The 23,623-nt window shown below is 40.2% G+C and overlaps 1 protein-coding gene and 1 long non-coding RNA gene across 4 annotated transcripts in view; one reads left to right on the forward strand and one right to left on the reverse strand.

Moving 5' to 3' along the window:
* SPIDR (scaffold protein involved in DNA repair) overlaps positions 1-23,623 on the forward strand; it is a 289,161-nt gene that overhangs the window by 161,066 nt on the left and 104,472 nt on the right. The gene's annotated exons all lie outside the window — the stretch shown is intronic.
* On the reverse strand, positions 500-10,181 carry LOC138992955 (uncharacterized). The gene is made up of 3 exons (XR_011468209.1): positions 9,928-10,181; positions 8,848-8,934; positions 500-1,202 (listed from the first exon to the last, which is right to left on the reverse strand). It is a non-coding gene; the product is annotated as an uncharacterized lncRNA (long non-coding RNA).

Below are 23,623 nucleotides of genomic sequence, written 5' to 3' on the forward strand. Positions count from 1 at the left end.
TTTCTTTTTCATTCATTTGGTATGGAAATGATTGCAAGGTTTGGAGGAGAGGGGCTTTCTACAACAAAAATTCACCTTTCAAACACATTTCCGGTCCCACAGTTAATATATTCCAGTGTGTTCATCCATCAGTTTCACAACCATTTACTGAATATCTGCTCTGTGGCAGGCCAGTGCTGGTGCTATTCTACTGACGACCAGAGCCAGGAGTATATGTCCACAAATATGGAAAGCATCCCTTTAAGGTTGCTATGGTAGAAATCTAAGGCTAGAACACTATTTTAAAACTATTTTCTGATTTTCTTAAAAGTAGACAAAAGGAAGAAATATGTGCTTTTGAACACAGCCCCACACAGAGGGGACTGCTGTAGAGACTTAGCCTGCACCTTAGAAAGGCACTGGCCATAGCCGTCTAGTGTGCGCCCAACAATACGCACAAAGTTAGTTCGCTTTTTTTTTTTTTTAATATATTTTATTGATTTTTTACAGAGAGGAAGGGAGAGAGATAGAGAGTTAGAAACATCGATGAGAGAGAAACATCGATCAGCCTCCTCCTGCACATCTCCCACCGGGGATGTGCCCGTAACCCAGGTACATGCCCTTGACCGGAATCGAACCTGGGACCTCTCAGTCCGCAGGCCGACGCTCTATCCACTGAGCCAAACCGGTTTCGGCAAGTCAGTTCGCTTTTATGTCTATCAGTGTTGTCTTTTCTAAAAGATGGAGGAGAAATCATTGACCTATTTTATAGATTGTTCATGAGGGATTATTAATAGAATAAATATCTCCAATATTCATCGTATCTCATATTTCCAAATGTGAGGTATCATTCTCTATCTTTTTAAGTGTATGTTCTCTAAACAGTAGCAAAGAAGGATCTTGTTAACATTTGGCTGATATTCTGTATGAGAACCAAGTGAATATCAATGGGTGGTAGACATCAGCTCTGATGCAACTCAGATAAGACAGTGTTGTGGGGGCACCCTGGCCAGTGTGGCACAGTTGATTGGGCATCATTCTGTGCACCAAAAGGTTGCTGGTCCCATTTCCTCTCAGGGCCCATGCCCGGCTTGTGGTCTCAATCCTCAGTAGGGGGCTTGCAGGACACAGCCGATCAATGTTGTGCTCTCTATAAATCTGCATATTCTCGGTAACTCACATAAGTGGAGACATACAGTATCGATGTTTCTTTCTTCTCCCTTCTTAAAAAAAAAAAAGAAAGTGATGAAGGGGCACTTAGGGCCTGTCACACTGTCCCTAAAGGCTCCTTGGGAAGACTCCTGATCCCTTTGGGCACGTAATCTACAAAGCTCAGGGCCAGAATAATCACATACGTGTTTCTTTAATAATTATAGGACTTTAATGATATATATTTATGTGATTTCTGTCTATTTTTGTCAATTATGAAATTCTAGGATTACATTGCCTAAACTGTCTATACATATCTTGTAAGTATATATTTAATGTTTGTTGACTAAATAAATGAGGTTGCTCTACTTTTCGGCAAAATTACATTCTTTACTCTGTAGTCTCTCATGTATATACACACACATAGTCCATGGTATGCTTTTTAAATTGTGGTAAAATATTCATAACAAAATTTATCATTTAAACTTTCAGTGTATTCAGTGGCATGAAGGGCATTCATAAGGTAGTGCAAGCACCACCATTGTCCATTTCCAGAACTTTTTCATCGTTCCCAAACAGAGACTACCCAGCCGTGGGCAAACTACGGCCCGCGGGCCCGTTTGAAATGAATAAAACTAAAAAAAAAAAAAAGACCGTACCCTTTTATGTAATGATGTTTACTTTGAATTTATATTAGTTCACACAAACACTCCATCCATGCTTTGGTTCCGGCCCTCCGGTCCAGTTTAAGAACCCACTGTGGCCCTCGAGTCAAAAAGTTTGCCCACCCCTGGAATAGACCCATTTAAAAAAATTCCCAGCCTCACTCCACACCTTCCCCCCAGCTCCTGGTCACCTCTGTTATGCTTTCTATATCTATAAATCTGCATATTCTCGGTAACTCACATAAGTGGAGACATACAGTATTTGTCTTTTTGTGTCTGTCTTGTTTCACTAGGAGTACTGTCCTCAAGTTTCATCCATGTTATGGCATGTGTCAGAATGTCATTCCTTTTTAAGGCTGAATAAATATGCCGTTGGACATCTATACACCACGTTTTGTTTATCCCTTCATCTGTTGGTGGGCATTTGGGTTGTTTCCACCTTCTCACTATTGTGAATGATGCTACTACGAACATTGGTATACAGGCATCTGTCTGAGTCCCTGCTTTCAGCTTCTTTGGGTGTATACCTAGGAGTGAAAATGCTAAATCATATGATAATTCTATGCTTAATGTTCTGAGGAACCGTTATACTGTTTTCCATACCAGCTGTACCACTTTACATTCCCACCAGCAACACACAAGGATTTCAGTTTCTCAACATCTTCACTAACACTTGTTATTTCCCCATTTTTTTAAACAGCCATTCTGAGTAGCGTGAAGTGGTATTTCATCGTGGCTTTGATTTGCATTTTCTTATGGACTGGTGATGTTGATCACATGATACACTTTTAAATTCTGAAATACCTCCCTGTAAGCAGACATTACTATCTGCAAAATAAAAGTTTGCAACAAAGATACGAAGAGTTCCTCATCGACCCTTCCTTACTCCAATACCAGTGCTTCTCTTGGTGGCTTGATGTGATTTGCATGTCTGTGGCCACAGGCCACCCTTAGATGGCCACTGCTCTCAGAGTTCAGAGAAAGAGTAGGTTTTCCTCTAGTCAGCTCATCCTCCTACAACCTATTCTTTTGCTATATCTGTATCAAATTCAGTAGGTATCCAGAGGATTATGTTTACTTACACAGATCTTAGTTTTAGAAAAACCAAGCTTTTAACCTAGAGCTGTAATATATAGGCATTAAATAATTGGAAAAGAAAATGTTGTGAAATTAGTACTATACTGTAAGGACATCTTGAAATCATGAAATCGATGAAATGTTTGCTTATTTATCTACTAGTAATTTTATGGTCTTATTATTTATATTTAATGTTTAATACATTTGAAATGTGTTTTGGTGTATAATATGAGATAGGGATCAACTTTAATGTTTTTCCAAATAATTTAATCAGCTTGACTTCCTAAGTAATTTTTCCTCACTGATTTTGTTGTTGTTGTTAATCCTCACCCGAGGATATTTTTCCATTGATTTTTTGAGAGAGTGGAAAAGAGGGGGAGAGACAGAGAGAGAGAAGCATCGATGTGAGAGAGACGCATTACTTGATTGTCTTTCACACACACCCTGACCAGGGCCGGGGATCAAGCCTATAACTGAGGTACATGCCCTTGACCAGAATTGAACCCAGGATCCTTCAGTCCTAGGGCTGACACTCTGTCCACTGAGCCAAACCCACATGGACTCTCCCACTGATTTTAAATGGGCCTGCTGGCCACGAGTTTGACATTCTTGCTCTATTTCATTATATGACAGTCTGTAAACCTTGCCCTAAATTAGTACCCTACTGGTGTATATGAATAATTTATAAATAAATATGCTTGATTGGGGAATATGATCTTAACACAAAGTCTGGCATATTTTTAAATTTTACTTCTTGCTATTGTATTGCCTCTTGCACTCCTCATTATAACAGATTCATCTTGAATCCTGGGGGAGGGAGGAGGGTTAGCTACCAAAGTATAACTTGAATTTTGCTACAGATAACATAGTCTCCTTGCATGGACTTTGAATATGGAGCATCTATTACTTAATTCTGTTAGTTTTCTTTGTTTCTCAGTTTTCCTGAGGAATTCTAAAAAGAAGTTTTAGGATAATATGCCTCTAATAACAGAGAGACTAATGTTTTATACATACTATATTAATCAATGATCTGCTAGCTTGCTATTGATCAGTTTAACATTTATTTCCTATTGAAACAGGTACAGATATGGAGTGCTTAATATGAATTGAACAAAACTTGAACTTTTGAATTTTATGCTTGTATCATCAAGCTCCAAGAAGTCTGGCTCAAGAATGTTTGGTTTGTTTATTTTAAAATTTAAGATCCAGGATATTTGTATCCTGGATTTTTTATTTTATTTAATTTTTCATTTTTTTCCCCTCAAACTTTTTTTATTAGTTAAGGTATTACAAATGTGTCCTCATCCCCCCCATTAGCCTCCAACCTCCCCGCCCCCTCCCCCCCACACACACACACACTCATGCACCCATCCCCCTGTTGTCCATGTCCATTGGTTTGGCTTATATGCATGTATACAAGTCCTTCGGTTGATCTCTTCCCCTTACCCCCGCCCTCCCCTACTTTCCTTCTGGGGATTGATAGCCTGATCGCTGTTTCTCAGTCTTTGGATCTGTCCCTTTTCATCAGTCTATGTTCTCTATAATCCACATTAGAAAACTGGTACATCAACACAATGGAATACTATGCTGTGGTAATAAAAAAAAAAAAAAAAAGGGAGCTCTTGCCTTTTGCAACAGCATGGATGGAACTGGAGAGCATTATGCTAAGTGAAATAAGCCAGTCAGAGAAAGATAAATACCACATGATCTCACTCATTTGTATCCTGGATTTTTTAAATCTTGGTCTCTTAGCTGATTCCTACCTCTCTCAGTCTAACCCAGCGGTTCTCAACCTGTGGGTCGCGACCCCTTTGGCGGTCGAACGAACCTTTCACAGGTCACCTAAGACCATCCTGCATATCAGATATTTACATTATGATTCATAACAGTAGCAACATTACAGTCATGAAGTAGCAACGAAAATAATGTTATGGTTGGGTCACAACATGAGGAACTGTATTTAAAGGGCCAGAAGGTTGAGAACCACTGGTCTAACCTTTGGCAGCTCAAGACAGTGTGTTAAAGATAGCATGAAAATTCCTAACTTGTTTCCTTAAAAAGAAGATAATCATACTTAATGCTTTGTGTAGGTTATTTCCTTTAATCCCTAACACAAGCATAAGAGAGGCATTCTTATCTTAAATTTAGCTAGGGAAACTGAAGTCAGGGAGATTTAATAATTTGCTAAATATCCCACCCTTAGTAGGATCACAAAGCTGTGTGACACTGGGCATGTCTGACTCCAGAATGATATTCCAGTTAACTGGCCTCAGAAAAGCATCCTAGCTTTGTCATAGACTGGCTTTAGTGTTTAGAGTACAGGTGAGTTGGGAATGTCAAGTTTTCTTGACTCTATCGTATCATAGTCTGTTGATGATCCTGAGGAAATTTAAACAAATTGGATGAGGCTCAAAGAATTTCCTTGAGACATGGCTGCAGAACTGTGGCTTTACCTTGCTCTTCAGTGCAATACAGCTTCCAGGTGAAGGTGGACATGGTCTGCGCTTCTTCAGAGGAAAATGCATGTGTAGCATTTTAAGAATGAATATTGGACCCAAGTTTCCTGCCAGCAGAGAGTGGGGTGTCTAATCGGAGGCAAACCAGATCGGACCCACGTAGGCATCGGAAGCCGGACTGGTATCTAGAAGGACGGCTCCAAGGGGAAGTTGAGGATGACATTACTCCATGTTACTGTAGAGATTGGAGTGAAGTTGCTTTGACTAATAAACTAATAATAACTGTTTCCCATATCTTTATTTCCTTACTCCTTTCACCCTAAGAGTAAATAATTAAAACCAAAAAATTTATGTCTTGAGTATTATGGAATGTGCGTTGCTCTAAATGGAGAAAAGGAGGATTTTAGGGAAAAAAAATCCAGACGATTCTGTTCTTAAAGAAGAGAGATCCGTTTCCTATTTGGAAGCATGCCAGTCATTTTTGTAGATGGAAATCTAATCGAATCAGCAAGATATGGCAGTATTTTGTGCCAGTGAAGGATGTTCCTAGTTCTTAGAAATATCTGAGCAGCAAAACAAGAATTGAGTGCTAAGGGGTCTTCCTGTTCCCTCTGCAGTCCCTCATTTTGGATTGTTTACTTTTGCTCTGTGGTTTCTGCAGCATCCGTGTTATGTGACTGTATTTACTCACATGTACTTCCCCTTGCGCGGTATCTTTCCTCACATTTGTATAGAAAGTATTTTAAAGCTCATTTATATTCCCCATTTGGTTGTCAGCAGCAGGAAAAGCTGCTGAAGGTGGGGTCAGAGCCAGCGTGAAAATGAGGGCCTGTGAGCTTGAAAGGAAAGAGTGAGTTTCTGCTGTCCCTGCTGCCAGAGTGACCTCAGGCCGACACCTTCCCCTCTGCCATTTGCAGAAGTTGGGCAGGATACAAATGTGTTACTCTCAAAAATTACAAAATACCACTATGTTGTATGTACAATATTCTATTGCTTGCTCTTTTTAAAAAGACAAGAGAAGAAAATATTTGCCAAATTTTTAAAATGTGGTTTTAAGATCTATCTTTACATTTTAATCTTAAAAAGTGTTTTATTTACTGGATGTTCTTATTTTGGGTATTTTTTTCCCCCTGCAGTTAGTAATATTCTGTTGCTGAGAAAGCTCTCTATTCAGTATTATTTGTGAAATCTGTAGAAACCTAATGATGTTTCTGCCATATTGTTTTTAAAACATTTAAAATAAAGATTTTGAGCTTTTTAAAAGCAAGTTTTTCTTTCAGAATTTAAACCTTCGTACCACTGTATTTTCACCTAAATTCCATTGTGTGCGTCGTCTGGTATTTTATTAAAAACCTATTCCATCCTGTTTGACCCTAACCAGACCAGGAAGACTGAGGCATTGCACAGAGGTGGTCTTTCGTAGGACTGTAGCCACAAATGTCAGTTCTGTGACCAAGTAATCACCACTGTGGATTGGGAGCCTGACTTGGGAGCAAGGCACATTCCCACTGTTCATGGAGTGTAAAGACTGTGTGTGCTTTAGGGGAAAAGACCAACTGAATACAGAGGTTTATGAACCCTGACCTGTGAACCAAGGTCAGGGTTCATTCCTCAGTCAGGGCCTGTGTCCAGGTTTCGGACTCGACAGGGGGCATGCAGGAGGCAGCAAGTCAATGATTCTCTCTCATCATTGATGTTTCCCTCTCACTTCCTCTCTCTGAAATCAATAAAAATCTTTTTTTAAGTGTAACTTTAATACTTGAGCTGTTTAGAAATTACTTCAATTTAAATAATGTGGAATTTCGATCAGTACCAGTTGCAGACCGAGGGGCTGTTGTCCTTTTGACTTCAGTGCTGACTTTCCATGTTAGTTAGTGGTACCGGTTCCATTTGCTCTATGATGTAGATCCGATTGCATCTAGGCGTGCCTCTCTTTCTCTGTATTACATGGTGCTGTGTGAGGATGCCTCTCAGATTTTTCTTTTAATAATAACAACAGCACGAGCAGACATAGTCTTCTCAGTAAGTGCTAACTTCCTCGGGAAAACAGAAGTGCGGTGTACATCGTTACATAACCTAGTTGCTCTGGTGTTAAAATTTTAGCATTTGAGAGCTATTGGGAAGTCTTTGCACAGAACTGTGGGCCCTTGTGTTTTCCTGTCTTTGGGTAGAGATGGATCTTTGTCCACATCCCCATAAGAAAGCACAGTGACAGCTGGACTGTGTCATGAAGTTTCAGGCATGGCTCACTGGTGTTGGTTTGACTCAGTCCTGACTCCCAGCACAGAAGGTTGTCTTATGGATCAGTTCATTGCATTGACACCTGCATACAATTACCAAATAAAATAGAGAGCACCCAAGTAAATGTGAATTTTAGGTAAACTAGGGTGTAAACTTACACTAAAAAGTTACTCATCATTCATCTGAAATTCACATTTAACTGGCCATCCTATATTTTATTTGGTAAATCTGTCAACTGTATGCCTAATAATTTATATAAAGTAATGTCATTGTGGAGATGAGCAGTATTTCTCCTTCTGTGGGAATCCCCTAAACCTTTAAGGTTGGGAAGTCTTTTCTTCGTAATTACTTCTTCAATGCTCTCCTCCCATACATCCAAATGAAAATGTATATGGCATGTAGCTCATTGTTTCACATTCCTGACAGCAATCCCTGTGGGCTTCTATAATCATAGTATCATTTTGGTAAGGCTCAGGCACGGGCAGCAGGTGGGTAAGATCCTGACTTCTGACACCCTTTCCCCATGCCACATACAATCCCTTCACCCCCACACTCACCTACCCCCCAAACTGCAACCATAGATTCAGGATTAGCATTTGTCCCTTCCCAGAGTGATGTTCCTGGCCAGCTACAGGCGAATAAACCTTCTGGCATATTTCTGGGGGTGCTTGGGCCAAAGTATGTGACTTTTCTCATTCTCTCAGGATCTCAGAGAGTTCTTATATTAAATTATTCAAGTGGCCCAGAGAACAAGAGGGGAGTTGATGGTGCATGATGTAAGAGAGGGGTCAGAGGTTGGAAGGGAGCAGAGAGAATTAAGTATTTTTAGTACCTTCTAAGACTTTAACAATCAGTGTCCAAAGGAGAAAGAGCAGAGCTAACAATTCCTACCAAGGGTGCAGGTTGTGGGAATTCAGACATTTCTTCCACAGGATTGCTAATATTATTTGATAGCAAAATTTAGTCTTTTTTGTAGACTTTTTACAGAAGGAAGCGTTTATTTCTACAGGACTTCATTAATTAAGGAAGACACACCCTATTTTGAATTGGATTTCCTGCTAGTTCTGATCGGAGGCATTCTTCCCGGACCAGGGTGAATTCGGTCCCAGTGTTTGCTTGTAAAACTGAATCCAGTCATTGTATTTGCAGCTTGGCTTCCTGCCTGGTATAAAAGTACAGAGCAAACTTCAGCTAGTTACTCCCTGTGATTCTATGTCCTCCATAAAGAGCAGGGAAAGGAGAGGGGAAAACCCAGAGGGTGACTGAGTTCATTTACTTACCACTGCAGAGGGCAGCTGTGTGCTGCCTTGTCATCACATGATTCTTTGGAGAATCCTGATATTCCAGTTACCGGAATAGGAGACAGCCTTAAAAAAAAAAGCCAACATAAATAAATAAATAAATAAGACTGGTTCTCTCTTTATGGCTCGAGCATTAGCATTAGCTGCTGAGTAAACCCACTTTGCTACCAAGTACAAGTTAAAAACAGGAGATTTTATGTTTCTCCCTCTTTTCAAAGTTTTGTGTGTAAAGAAAGAACTTATGTAAGGAGCGATCACAAGGCAGGAATGTGGCACTGGTGGCTGGTCCAACCTGACTGTGCCCACTGATTCGTCCTGGACGGAGCCCCAGGTGCTGCAGGCTGCCTTCTGGATTTGTGGGTAAGATCTGCCCTTCTCTCTGGAGTAACAGAAAATATGACTCATGTGCTCATTGTAACTCCAGGCACCCCCGTGACGATACCTGACAAAACTTAGCAGATTGTGGATCAGAAAGGATCGTTTCTTCATTAAATGTGAGGGGATCTAGATGAATACAATGGCACCAGCCTGAGTACCCTTAGGAGAATGGATTTATTGTGATTCCCCAAAATTAAACTTAGCGCCCCAATTTTATTATTTAATTCTAATCTGGCCCATTGGATTAGAGCCAAGTTACCTTTACTTAAGACTTAGTTTTATATCAGTGGAAGAAATTTGAATGTTTAATTGAATAAATATCAATAAATTTGAGTTTATTTTAACAACCAGAAGCCCGATGCATGAAATTTGTGCAAGAGTAGGCCTTCCTTTCCCCGGCTGCCGGCACCAGATTCCCTCTGGCACCCGGGACCTGGGCTTCTCTTGCAGCTCCGGCTTCGTCCGGAGGGTCGTCCGATCTAATTAGCATAATATGCTTTTATTATTATAGATGAACAAGGAGTCTGCTACCTTACTACTACTTTGCTAGGTACTAAAAGAAAAATATGAACATTTAAGACACAGATTATGGGGAAATCATATACTTCCTTTAGATACAAACCTTAAAAACCAGCAAATTGTCATATAGCAACAGAACATGAACAAAATAAAATTAGGTACCTGCTTGCATGTTTTATGGAGATGATACCTTCAGCTGCCTCATGTTCAGAGGAATCAAATGTGCAGAAATGAAGAAATGGTTGACAAGATTCCCAAAGCTGACCATAGGGTGCAGCAGGGATGGTTGCAACTGAACATCCAGGGATGAACATGGCAGTGCTTAAAGGGCCCAGAATGAAGCAATCACAAGTTCTGACTTCCAGTTTCTGGACTGACATTATAAGGAACTTGGAAGTCATCACTCCTGTTTTCACAACAAGAAAAAAAGCAGAACAAACAAAATCAGCAAATCTTTTCGATCCAACTGAATTTTGAGATCACCACTCTCAAAATTGGAGAGACAGACAAGAGGATTCAGAGAGTCACAGCTTCCCAGAGCAGAAGCCGAGGAGCAAGAACATCCACTGGAATCAGTTCCAGGGTGGAAAACCTCCCATGGCTGGAGGCTGAGCGTGGACAAGCTGAGGAGTTAAAAACTACAAGGGGCTCCAGTCTTGGGAGGTAGGAGGGGCTGTACTTTTGTGAGCTTTACTTCCAGGAGCCCTGCCAGGTCCTCATGGTGAAGACTGGAGAAAAATGCCCTCATGATTCTAACTGGGGGAAGGGAAAGTAGCCATTTTGAAATATGCCACAGCATTCTGTTCTTAAGAAGGCCTACTCTCAAGAAAAACTAACCAGACCCTAACTTGAGGTTTTATCAGTGCCCGGCTGACCTGAGGGGAAGGGAATACCCAACTCCACATGGCTCTCATCTTCCTGTCTCAGGAAGGAGGGACAGGCAGAGAAGCAGTTGAGAAGGTTGCAGTCCGGAGGCAAAAGCCTGAAAGCTAATCGTAGGGCTGAAGAACATGTCCCCTCTCACCACAGCCTTACCACCGCACCCACAGGGCTCCTGAATAGTAGCAGAGGAATACAAATGAGAGAGCCACGTGTCTCAGACTTTAGCTAAGTGGATGCCTCTAGGGACGTGCAAAGAAAACAGGAGAGACAAAAACACAAACACCAGAGAAAATTTTTTGCTCTGACAACTACAGTTAAAACAGACAGTAAAGACGGAGTAACTCCTGGCCTGATAAACATAAAACCTCATGCCAAAAGCCTATATACCTTAGTTCCTTTGACCCAGTGTATCACAGCTGGCTCTTAACAAAAAATTACAAGGCATTGTAAAAGCCAAAAGTTATAGTTTGAAGAAAAACAGTGCAGGCATTAGAACCAGACTTAGTTATTGCAGAGATGTTGGAATTAATCAGACTGGGAATTTAAGACAACTATGATTAAAATGCTAGGGATGCTAAAGGAAAAAGTGGAGAACATGCAAAACAGATGGGCTCATCAAGAGAGTGGACATAGCCAAGTAAAGAATTAGTGAGCTTGTAAAAATGTCAATACAAACTTCCAAAGAGGAAAAAAGGAAACATAATATCTAAAAATTGTGGGACAATTACAAATGATATAACATATACATATGGGAATACCAGAGAAAAAAGAAAGGAAAGAAAGAAATATTTAAAGCAATGTAATGATTGAGAATTTTCCAAAATTAATGATAGGCAGTAAACTACAGGTTAGGAAACTCAGAGAACAACAAGCAGAATTAATAAAACAAAATCTATACCTAGGCATGTCTTATTCAAATGCAGAAAATCAAAGAAAAAGAAAAGCATGTATATCCTACAACTTTACTGTATTTGTTTATTATTTCTAATAGTTGTTTGGGTTTTTTTGTGGAGTCTTCAGGGTTTTCTATATAAAAAATGATGTTATCTGCAAAACGTGATGATTCTGCTTCTTTATTCCCAAGTTGGATGCCATTACTTATTGCTCTTACCCGATTACTCTGCCTGGGACTTCCAGCGCTATGTTGAATAACAGTGGTGAGGGTGGACATCCTTGTCTTCTTTCTGATCTTAGAGAAAAAGCTTTCAGGTTTTCACCACTGAGCATGATATTAGTTGAGGGTTTGTCATATATGGCCGTTATTATGCTGAGGTATTTTCTGCTATATATACTAACAATGAAATTTTAGAAAAAAAATTACTTTTACAATGCAACAAAAAGAATGAAATACTTAGGAATAAACTTAAAGGATGTGAAGGACCTATATGCTGGAAACTATAAGATTGTTAAAAGAGATTAAAAAAAAGATACAAAGAAATAGAAAGTAATATTTTGTGTTCATGGGTTGGATTAATCATCATAGTTAAAATGACCATGTTATTCAAAGTGATATACAGATTTAATGCAAAGTCCATCAAAATCCCAATGGCAAATTTTAAAGAAATAGAACAAAAAATTATCAGATTGGTATGGAGCCATAAAACACCTCAAAGAGCCAAAGCAATCCTGAGAAAAAGGAAGGAAGGTAGAGGTATCAAACTCCTTAACTTCAAACTATACTACAAAGTGACAATAATCAAAACAGCATGGTATTGACAAGAAGCAGACACACAGACCAATGGGACAAAATGGAGGCCCGGGAATAAATCCACATGAATGTGGGCAAATAATCTTCAACAAAGGAGCCAAAGCAAACAATGGAGAAAAGGAAGCATCTTCACTAAATGTGCTGAGAAAATTGCAGAACCTTTTTTTTTTAATTATCCTGAAGCACAGGTTTCAGAAGTTGTATATTTACTCTTAGGAAAAAAATTAGAAAATATGTTAGAAATGAATCTAGCAATTGCATTTCATTATGTACAATAACCATTCCAGAATAAGAAAAACTTTCTGAAGGAAACTGAGAAAAATTTATTCCACCACGTATGTATTGGTGCCTACCAAATTCTTAATTTGGTACATACCATACAAGGTAAACAAAAATAGAAGATGGTTTTTTCAGCTTTCGGCTGGAGGAGGCTTAGGTGCAACTTTCTTCCGTTGTCTGGAATCCAGTTCATCTGACATCAGCAGCCTGCACCATGATGCTGAAGTTCAACGCAGTAAGATCAAAGTCATATACCTGAGGTGCACTGATGGGGAAACCTGTGCCACATCTGCCCCAGCCCCCTGGGCCTGTCTCCCAGAAAGGTTGGTGATGACATCGCCAAAGCAACGGGTGCTTGGGAGGGCCTGAGGATTATAGTGAAACTGACGATTCAGAACAGACAGACCCAGATTGAGGTAGTGCGTTCTGCCTCTGCCCTGATCATCAAAGCCCGCAAAGACAGAGAGAAGAGAAAAACTCTCAGCACAGTGGAAATGCCGCTTTTGATGAGGTTGTTAGCTAGAGAATTCTGGGCTACCCTGTCTGTGGGCTGCCACCCTCATGACGTCATAGATGACATCAGCAATGGTGCAGTGGAATGCCCGCTTAGTTAAGAACTACAAAGGAGTATTTCCATTAATGTTTCAATTAAAGATCATTTGACAACATATATATATAATGTAATTCCAGTCCCTCACATCACTAAAATCTCACTGAGTCAATAGGTGCATTCTACAGAAGGAACTGGGGAGATAGACATTGGCCTATATTGATGTGGTCTAATAACTTTTCATTTGGTCCATCAACAATTTAGTAACCTGATAAGAATTTGTTTTTTTTTTTACTTTTGTATTGTTGCAAGTTAGAGGATCATTGGACTCAGATTTCTTCCTGCAGACACTGCATTTAACGGAGGTGATAATGTTTGGGATTGGTTGTCAGGGCATGTTTGTTCTTTGGATTATGTGATGTGGCTTCCCCCAAGAAGGGAGACTGGTTTTCTGTATGTCGCAGTGATTTTCAACCTTTTCCATCTCATGGCACATGTAAACTAATTACTAAATTTCTGTGGTACACCAAAAAATATATTGTATTTTTTGCTAAACTGACAAAAAAAAAAAAAAAAAGTATAATTTTGATTCATTCCCACCAGATAGCAATTGTTGTGTTGGCTGTTGTCATTTTTTTACTTGGCAATCAAAGGGAAAAGAGGTCATAGTCCCTGACTAAATAGCCAGGTATTTATATTTTAAAAATTCCGTGGCACGCCTGTTGAAAATCGCTGGTATATAGCCTTTCTCCCCTCAGTGCACAGTGAGTGAGGCAGTCTTGAGGAATTGGGTATTAAGGCACTTTGTATCTGAGTTTTTACTGCATCTGGTAAAAATCCCAGTGGCGTGACAAGAACATGACAGTGTCATAGCAAAACAATCATGGACAGTTCTCATCTATTAAGAATGTTAACAGTATCCTATCTACCTGACAGGGTTTGTCATGAGAGCTGAATAAAATAACAGAAGCAAAATTCTCACCCAAGTAGAGATGGCTCCAGCTTTATGAGTTTTTATGTGACCCTACACTAGCGCCCAGTTCCCAAAGCTCCCTGGAGACCCATATTCACTCCTATTACATTGCCTATTGTCAGCCAGGAAGAATCTTCTATCTCTGTTGTGCCAAAGAGAAGACAGCTAATGGAAACGAATCTGTAGCCTAGTGACCTCAAGCACAGAGCCATGTGATATGAAGGCAGGATGACCTCAGATGGGTGTGTGCTTTCTGAGTCACTGGGTTAGCGTGCATGGTGATTGTCGCACATTGATTCCCAGCCTGCCTCCACCTGCTCTGCCCACTCCCTTAGCTTCATTCTTCTGGGGAGATGGTGGCTGTGATCTTGTGCTCTCACTGCAGGAGGAGCAGCACCTCCGAAGCCTGAAATGTCATCAGGGACCTAGATATCCAGGCTGAAAAATTCCTGCTTTTTCTTTTCTGGAACTCGTGTGTTATAGTAACACATCTAGCCTTTATAGTACTTGAAGGGAGACCTGTGGTTTGCTATAAACATGTAATGCCCAAACTACATGTTATAATTTAAACTTACAGGTGAATGTTTAGGACTAAAAGTTGTCACAGGTAATATAGTGGTAGGAATAGAGCTTAGTAACTTTAGATTATCTGCATGTCCCCAACCTTGCTACTTTTTACTTTTAAAAAAATTTTCATTGTTGAAGCATTATCTATATCCCACTGTTTCCCCCATTGACACCCACCAGCCCTTCCCCTCTCCCCCAGTCTCCCACCCCAGGCCTTCACCACCCTATTGCCTGTGTCCATGTGTTATGCGTTAATGCATACAAGGTCTTTGGTTAATTACCTCTCACCCACCCACCCTCCGAGATTCTGCACTCAGTTCCATGCTTCCATGTGTCTGGATCCATTCTGCTCATTACTTTATTTTGTTTAGATTCCACATATGAGTGAGATCATGTGATACTTGTCTTTCTCTAACTGACTTATTTCACTTAGCATGATACTCTCCAGGTCCCTCCATGCTGTCTCAAGGGTAAGAGATTCTTCTATTTTACTGCTGCATAGCATTTCATGGTATAAATGTACCAAAGCTTTTTTATTCATTCATCTACTGCTAGGCACTTGGGCTGTTTCCTGATCTTAGCTATTGTAGATTGTGCTGCTATGAACAGGGGTGCATACATTCATTCTGTTTGTTGTTTTGGGTTTCTTAGGATATATTCCTAGACGTGGGGTCACTGGGTCAAATATCAGGTCCACTTTTAATTTTTTGAGGACACTCCATACTGTTTTCCATAATGGCTACACCAGTCTACATTCCCACCAGTAGTGTACTAGGGCTCCCTTTCCTCCACATCCTCACCAGCACTTGTCATTTGTTTATTTGTTAATGTTAGCCATTCTGACAGGTTTGTGGTGATAACTCATTGTCGTTTTAATTTGCATCTTTCGGATGAACAGTGACTTTGTGCATAGTATTTTCTTACAGTCCTTTGTATTTCTGTGGTCTCAGTGTTTACTTCTCCACTTTCATTTCTGTTTTTATTTATTCGAGTCCTCTTTCTTTGTTTCTTGATTAGTCTGGCTAATGGTTCATCAATCTTGTTTATCCTTTCAAAGAACCAGCTCTTGGTTTCCTAGATTTTTTGTATTGTGTTTTTAGTCTCTATGTCATTTATTTCTGCTTTAATCTTTATTATTTCCTTTCAAAAAACTCCCAGCAAAAAACTTACTCTGGGCTTTTCTTATTGTTTGCTTTCTAATTCTTTAAATTGTACATTTAAATCGTTTATCATTAATTTTTCTTGTGTTTTGAAGTAGGCTGGTAGTGCTATGAACTTCCTTCTCAGGACTGCTTTTGCTGTGTTCGAGAGATTCTCTGTTGTTGTGTGTCCACTTTTATTTGTTTCCAGGAAGATGTCATTTCTTTCTTAATCTCATTGGTAACCCATTCATTGTTTAATAACATGCTTTAGCCTCCATGTGTTTGAATGTTTTGGGGTGTTTTTACTGTAGTTGATTTCTAATTTCATTCCGTTGTGATCCGAGAAGATGCTTGATACGATTTCTATCTTCTTGAACTTGTAGAGACTTGTTTTGTGTCCTAATATGTGTTCTATCTTTGTGAATGACCCATGTGCACTTGAGAAGAATGTATATCCTACAGCCTTGGTATGAGATGTTCTATAAATGTTAATTGAATCTATCTGATGCAGTGTGTCCTTTAGAATCACCGTTTCCTTGTTAATTTTTGTCTGGAAGATATATCTAGTTATGTCAATGGGGTATTAAAGTTCCCTACTATGACTGTATTGTTGTTCATCTTTCCCTTAAACTCCTCTAGACTTTTTTTTATATATTTAGGTGCTCCTATATTGGGTACATATATGTTTACCAGGGTTATATCCTCTTGTTGGATTGGTCCCTTTAGTATTATGTGATGACCTTTATTGTCTCTTGTGATGGCCTTCATTTTGATGCCTATTTTTTCAGATATGAGTATTGTACCCCAGTTTTTTTTCTTTTCCCTTTGCATGGAAAATTTTTTTTCAGCCCTTCACTCTCATTCTGTGTGAGTCTTGTTCTAAAGTGTCTCTCTTGTAGACAGCATATAGTTGGGTCATCTTTTTGTGTTCATTCAGCCACCCTATGTCTTTTGATTGGAGCATTTAATCCATTTACATTTAAGGCTATTATTGATAGGTACTTATTTATTGCCATTTTAATCCTGTATGCCTAGGTTTCTCTCTCTTTTTCTTCTCATTACTGTAGTTCCTTTAGCATTTCTTATAATGCTGGCTTGGTGGTGATGTATTCCTTTAGACTTTTTTGGCGGGGGAGGGGGGGGGGTCTGGGAAGTTGTTTATTTCACAGTCTATCTTGAATGATAGTCTTGCTGGATATAGTAATCTTGGTTTCAGATCCTTGCTTTTCATTATCTTGAGTACTTCATGCCATTCCCTTCTGGCCTATAGAGTTTCTGATGAGAAATCATATGACAACCTTATGGGAGCTCCTTTATAGGTAACAGTTTGCTTTTCTTTTGCTCCCTTTAAGATTCTCTCTTTGTCTTTAATTTTTGGCATTTTAATTAGGATGTGACTGGGTGTGGGCCTGTTAGGGTTCTTCCTGCTGGGCACTCTCTGTACCTCCTGGACTTGTGTGACTTTTTCCTTTACCAGGTTAGGTATGTTTTCTGCCACTATTTCTTCAAACACATTCTCTATCCCTTAATCCCTTTCTACCTCTTCTGACACACATACTATGTGAATATTGTTATGTTTCATGTTGTCCCACAGCTCCTTAAGCTGTCCTCCTGTTTTTTAATTTCTTTTTGGTTCTCTGATTGAGTAGTTTTTTTATACTCTGTCTTCTAATTCACTGATCCAATCCTCAGCTTCCCCTAATCTGCTATGTATTCCTTCCAGTGTGTTTTTATTTTTGTTATGCTATTCTTTATTTCCAACTGTTCTTTTTTCATAGTTACTATCTTTTCACATGCTGTTGAGCATCTATACCATCATTAATCTGAACACTATATCAGATAAATTTCTTATCTCCATTTCATTTAGCTCTTTTCTGGAGAATTCTCTTGTTTTTCATGTGGGGGTTGTTTTTTTGTCTCCTCATTTTGGTTGCCTGTTTGGGTTTGTGACTGTATTATGTCTGCTACGCCTCTCAATCTCTAGTTCAGGACAGTGTCAAATGCTGTTTCAGTAGATCAGGCAAAGACTCAAAGCCTCCAGAGACTGCCTCTGCCTGCAGACTGATTCGATTTAGTCTTGAGTAGCCCTCAGGCAATGGTCCACAGATGTAATGAGAGTTTTTCCAACAGGGCAATTGCTTCTGCCTGGAGGCTAATTGTTATTCTCAATCCCTTAATGGACCTCAGAAACTCCACACTATGGGGCTAGGTATGTTCCAATAGGGTGGGTCAACTGTCTTCCCCCCAGGCAAAACCATTGGATAGCAAATGTCTGTGTAAGATAGATGACTTGTGCCCTAACCAGTTTGGCTCAGTGGATAGAGCATCAGCCTGCAGACTCAAGGGTCCCAGGTTCGATTCCGGTCAAGGGCATGTACCTTGGTTGCCGGCACATCCCCAGTAGGGAGTGTGCAGGAGGCAGCTGATCGATGTTTCTCTCTCATTGATGTTTCTAACTCTCTAGCCCTCTCCCTTCCTCTCTGTAAAATATCAATAAAATATATCTTTTTTAAAATAATAATAATAAAAAAGAAAGATGACCTCTGCAGCATGAGGGAATGACTCCGTACAGGAAACTGGGGTGTCTGCTATCTGAGCTCTAACCCCAGAGCTCCCAACCCTGACTTCTGCTTACACAGCTCTAGTTTATTCTGCCTTCCCTCTGCCAGAGCACAAGGTGAGTGGCTGCACAGGGAAGTTTGTTCATTGGCCCTTTAAGAGGGTGCCTGCATTTCCAGTTTTCTTTCCCTAGCAGACAGCAACCCTGCTGCTTTTCACAGCCAGATGTTATGTGGGCACCCTTCTCAGTTCTGGTGCTCTCTGCTGGGGAGCCCAGCTTGAGGATTAGGTCCCACAGTTCTCAGTCACAACCCCCCACAGCTGAGATATCTCTCCGGAACTTCAGTTGCTGTCTGTGGGAGCCTGGCCAGCCCTTTCGCACCTCCGCCCTTCCTACCAGTCTATGTGGGGTCTCCACTTTCCATCCTTGGTTATCAGGGTTCTCTCCAGCTAGTCTTCAGTTGATTATTCAGGAAGTTTTTCTATATTTAATTGTAATTCCAGTTTGGTCCTGGGAGCATGCCTGTGTAACATCCACTTACTCTGCCACCATTTTTAATCTCCCTAGTGTAACCTGTTGCTATAGAAATTTTGAAACCAGGCAACCAATGGGTCCAAACTGCCTGTCAGTACTTGAGCCAATTCAGCAGAAACAAGGTTGAATCATATATGAGCATTATTCCAGTAATGCCGGCATTATGAGAGAGCAGCAGTTTGTCTATGAAAATCTGCTCTCAGTACTTTTTACTTTCTCACCCTAAAGTACACACTCCTAAACCATGAATAGGTTCTTTCCCAAAAGTTCCTTTCTTAGACTTAAATTGCACTTTCCTTAAGAACAGTGATAGAAATCAGTGCTCCAATCAGGTTGGCTTCCAAAAGTCTGCTCCACACTAATGCATTCTAGCAGTTTACTGATAATGGAACTTCAGCTTCCCTTCACCACTTTGAATGCAAGTCCAGATACTATGGACATATGTATGTCCCCCTGGAGTGGGGAAGATCAGAGGGAGAGGATAAAGGAGAGAACTCTAGGTATTTTGGGTACAGGATATCTCAGTGAAATTGGAAACACAGTCCTGAACACCGAAACCTGTCTTTATTGTTTTCTTAGAGAAGATACCTATCCAAGCTAGCCACTGCTCTAAAGTTGGCAACAAAAGTTAGTCACAGGAAGATTATATATGGCAGACAGTAAAGGATAGGTTCTTTCACGCTAATCTCTACAGGTGTTTGGTTATTTCCTAAATTGGAGGCAAGTGGAAAACTGGTTATATACTCTTTGATGTATACATTTCTCATTTTTCAAAACATATTAAGCTGCCTCATTGTTACTGTGCTAAATTGTAAATAACCAATGGACAGAAACTAGAGTTGGTCTACTCTTTCTGTATAACCTGAATGCCACTCTACATGGCTGTGTTATAAATTCTTAATTTATGTTTTTGGCCAACATTTTATATAGAATCATCTCAGTTTGAATTTGATGAATCTCTGGTGTATTACTGAAGATGCCTAAGATCTTTTCAGATATGTAACAAACTTTTGAGTCATGTAATTGGTTTAAGAAAATTGGTTCTGTTGCAGAAAAGTGCTGTTGTGCATGCAATTCTAATATTCTTAAGAACAGATAGAGAGGGAAAAATCCCTACCTGGGAAAACAACCTTTCTCAGAGAGGTGACCTTGGTTAAAACACATAGCGCCAAGAAGGTGAGCAAACATATTAAGAACAGTATGCCATATACGCCAGGTCCCTTGAAACATATGCTGTGCAGATGTTTCTTCTCTGCAGCGACTGTGTCAAGCAGCAAGGATGGACCGGCTTCCGGCAGATTACATTCCCAGGAACACATTTTGGTGCTGAAACCCGGATAGCTGAGGGAGCCCGTGGGGACCCCCACTCCTGGTTGCAGGCTTCTCCAGACCACACCGGCCATTTGAATTTCTGTTGCATTTTCTTGAAAGTAAGAGTATGTTTAAAGTGTGTTCATAAATATCAATCGAAGGAATACTGGTTATTGTTAGGTCGGAGAGAGCCCAGGATCAGATGCATGCAGATGCATGACGAGATAATGGACCCTCCCTGGAATTTCTAACAGATCAGCGTGGAATCCACACGACCCCCCCACACAGATACTGGCTCCTCCCTGGAATCCACACGACCCCCACACAGATACTGACTCCTTCCTGAATACCCTGCCGACCCCCTGTAGCGGGAGCTTCCTCAGCTCATGTCCCCGCCCCTCACCCAACCGCAGTATAAAATAGAGCGCCTCCCTCCCTGTTGGCGCGAATTCAATGGCCTCACCTTTGGGCTGGTGGGTTTCGCCTGAATGCAGAATAAAACTTTCTCCTTTCCTATTCTCTGAAAAAAAAAAAAAAAAAAAAAAAAAAAGAACAGATAGAGTACTTTTCCACAACGTTAATACAAATGTTTATATCATGCAAATGTATACAGTGTGCCATGAGCCTACATAGCTGCAATTAAACGCAAGATATTTTCCCCCAAAGAGGAAGTGTCCTGCAATGTCTTAATTCCAGTAAGATACCAGTAGATAATGGGCAAATGAAGGTTACACTCAGAATTTCTGGAGGATTATTATCTTTAGAAACCCAGTTTGAGTTCCATGTTAACCTTCTAACAACCAAGTGAAATATGCACTGGTGTCTTGTGCAGTATCTGACCCTTATCTATAGATTTTATTATCTTTTGTGGTTGCTGCTGACGTGGTTTGATTGAGTCTTTGAGGAATGTTTGCTCTTGTTTATTTCTGTAGTTTGTCACTAGTTTACCATGGAGTATTCCTTTAAACAGTTAGCTCTGTAGAACAAAAGAGAAATAAAAGCAGTTTGGGTGCAAGGAGGCGAAGATTCTTAGGCCCCAGCACTTTTTCTGGAAGTCCTCAAGTTTGCTGCGTCCAGTTCCACTCTTGTGTCTTTAGGTGCCAGGCAACCGAGCTCATTCTTTTTCTCTCCAACTTGCTGCTGCCTCTTACATCTAGCAGCTCCCTTAGGATTCCCAGTTTCCTGAAAAGCCTCAGTTTTAGCCAAGTAGTTCAAGCTATATAGGCAATTTGCCAAAAATTTCCTGGATTTGCTCAGGGACTAAAGTCCAAGAAACCCAATGGAATTGCTTTTACATATTGCACCAGAATTACACCAACATGTTCATTGTGGCTGCATGCGTACTTCTGATATTTTTTTCTACTTTTCTGATTTTCACTAATTATCTATAATGGCCATTTATGACTTCCATAGTCAGAGAAAACTTCATTTTTCTTTGCTGCACTCCTGTCCTCCCCTTTATGTATCTCGGAGTGATCAATCTGTTCTTAAATCCACAGCTACTCCCACTTTTTACCGCTTTAAAAGTTACTATTTGCATGTGTTTTTCTCCAAAGAAATAATTAACATTTCACTTAAAAGTCCCTCTACACTCATTGTTGTAAAGTAAAACTGAGTACAATTTTTTGTGCCTAGAGGTGTCCTTTCTAGGTAACATATTAGATCATTTAAGGCAGAGTTAGATCAAACCCAGCGTTTCTACTCCTGGCTTCATAATCTTGGTAAATAACTCTGTCTCCACTTCAGTTTCCTTAACTTTAAACTTGTGAACTAACAGCACCGACTTGGTAATATGGGCATAATGGAGCACTGAGGTAAGGCATCCAGGGCATCTAGCAGGATGCCTGGCCTGGGGCAGGTGCTTCATAAAATCTTTGCTATGGTTAATGATGGCTTGAGTAATACATGCACTCAAATCAAACTCGAGGTATGTCCCCAGGGTACACTACAGTCATGGGCACTCAAGGACGGGGATATGTTCTGAGAAATGCATTGTTAGGTGTTTTTGTCATTGTGTGAACATCATAAAGCGCCCTTATACAAACCTAGATGGTACACACCTAAGCTATATGGTAGCCTCTTGCTCCTAGGCTACAAACCTGTGCAACATGTTACTCTAGTAAATACTGTAGGCAATTTTAACACAATGGTAATTATATTTATGTATCTAATATCCAAACATACAGTCAAGTATGGTATAAAATATATTTTAAAATGGTTCGCCTGTATAGCGCTTACCATGAATGAAACTGGCAGGACTGGAAGGTGCTCTGGGTGAGTCAGTGAGTGAGTGGTGAGTGAATGCGAAGGCCAGGACATGACTGCTCACTACTGTAGACTTTGAGAACATGTACACTTAAGCTACACTAAATCTATTAAAAATACCTCTCTTCAATAATAAGTTAGCCTTAGCTTACTGTAACTGTATATAACTCTCACTTTATATAATTTTTTAACTTTTCAACTCTTTTGTAATAACACTTAGCTTAAAATACAAAACATTGTATATCTATACAAAAATATTATCTTTATATCCATATTCTATGAGGTCGTTGTTTATTTTTTGTTTTTGTTTTTTTACTTTTTAAACTTTTTTGTTAAAAATGAATACACAAACATACACATTAGTCTGGGCCTATACAGGGTCAGGATCATCAATGTCACTGTCTCACCTCCACCCCTTGTCCCACTGGAAGGTCCTCAGGGGCAGTAACAGTCAGGAGCTATCAGTCCTATGCTAACGATCAATACCTCCTGAGGGACCCTCCTGAGGCTCTTCTTGAGGAGGAGGCACTAAGCAATAGTTTTTTTCCTCCATTATAATCTTACGGGACCACCTTCATTTATCTGGCCCATCAGTGACTGAAATGGTGTTATTCAGGTGTGACTGTGCTAGGGCCTGTGACGTGCTGGTCATATCTATGTGGTAGTATATCAAATGTGTGTTTCCCAACTCGAGTATTGTATTTACTTTAGAATTTTCACATGGCGCATCCAAGCAAGATTGCTCTAACATCCTGATTTTTAATCCCCAAACTTCCTCATGTAATCCCAAAGCTTCCTATCACGTACCTTGAGGCCTTCCCTCGGACCAGCTCCCTCTGAGCCATGGCTTCCTCGGGCTGTGCCTCATAACTCTCCTCCCCTCAGCGACCTGAAAAATCAGTCAGCGGCCTCTCTTCCCAGGGGCACACTTTACATTGTTTCCAGCCACTGCGGTTGATCTTCCGCTGCCCTTCTCTTCTGAGATTGCTCACTCAGTAGTAAGTTCCTGACCAACTGACTTTTCATTTCCTTGGCTTTTACTGTCCTGGCGACAGCCCTTCATCTTTGTCTCTCCCTTGCCTCTGCT

This window comes from Myotis yumanensis, unplaced genomic scaffold, assembly GCF_028538775.1.
Source record: "Myotis yumanensis isolate MYYU_CA2020_CCGP unplaced genomic scaffold, mMyoYum1.0.hap1 SCAF_15, whole genome shotgun sequence".
In the NCBI taxonomy this organism is placed as follows: Eukaryota; Metazoa; Chordata; class Mammalia; order Chiroptera; family Vespertilionidae; genus Myotis; species Myotis yumanensis.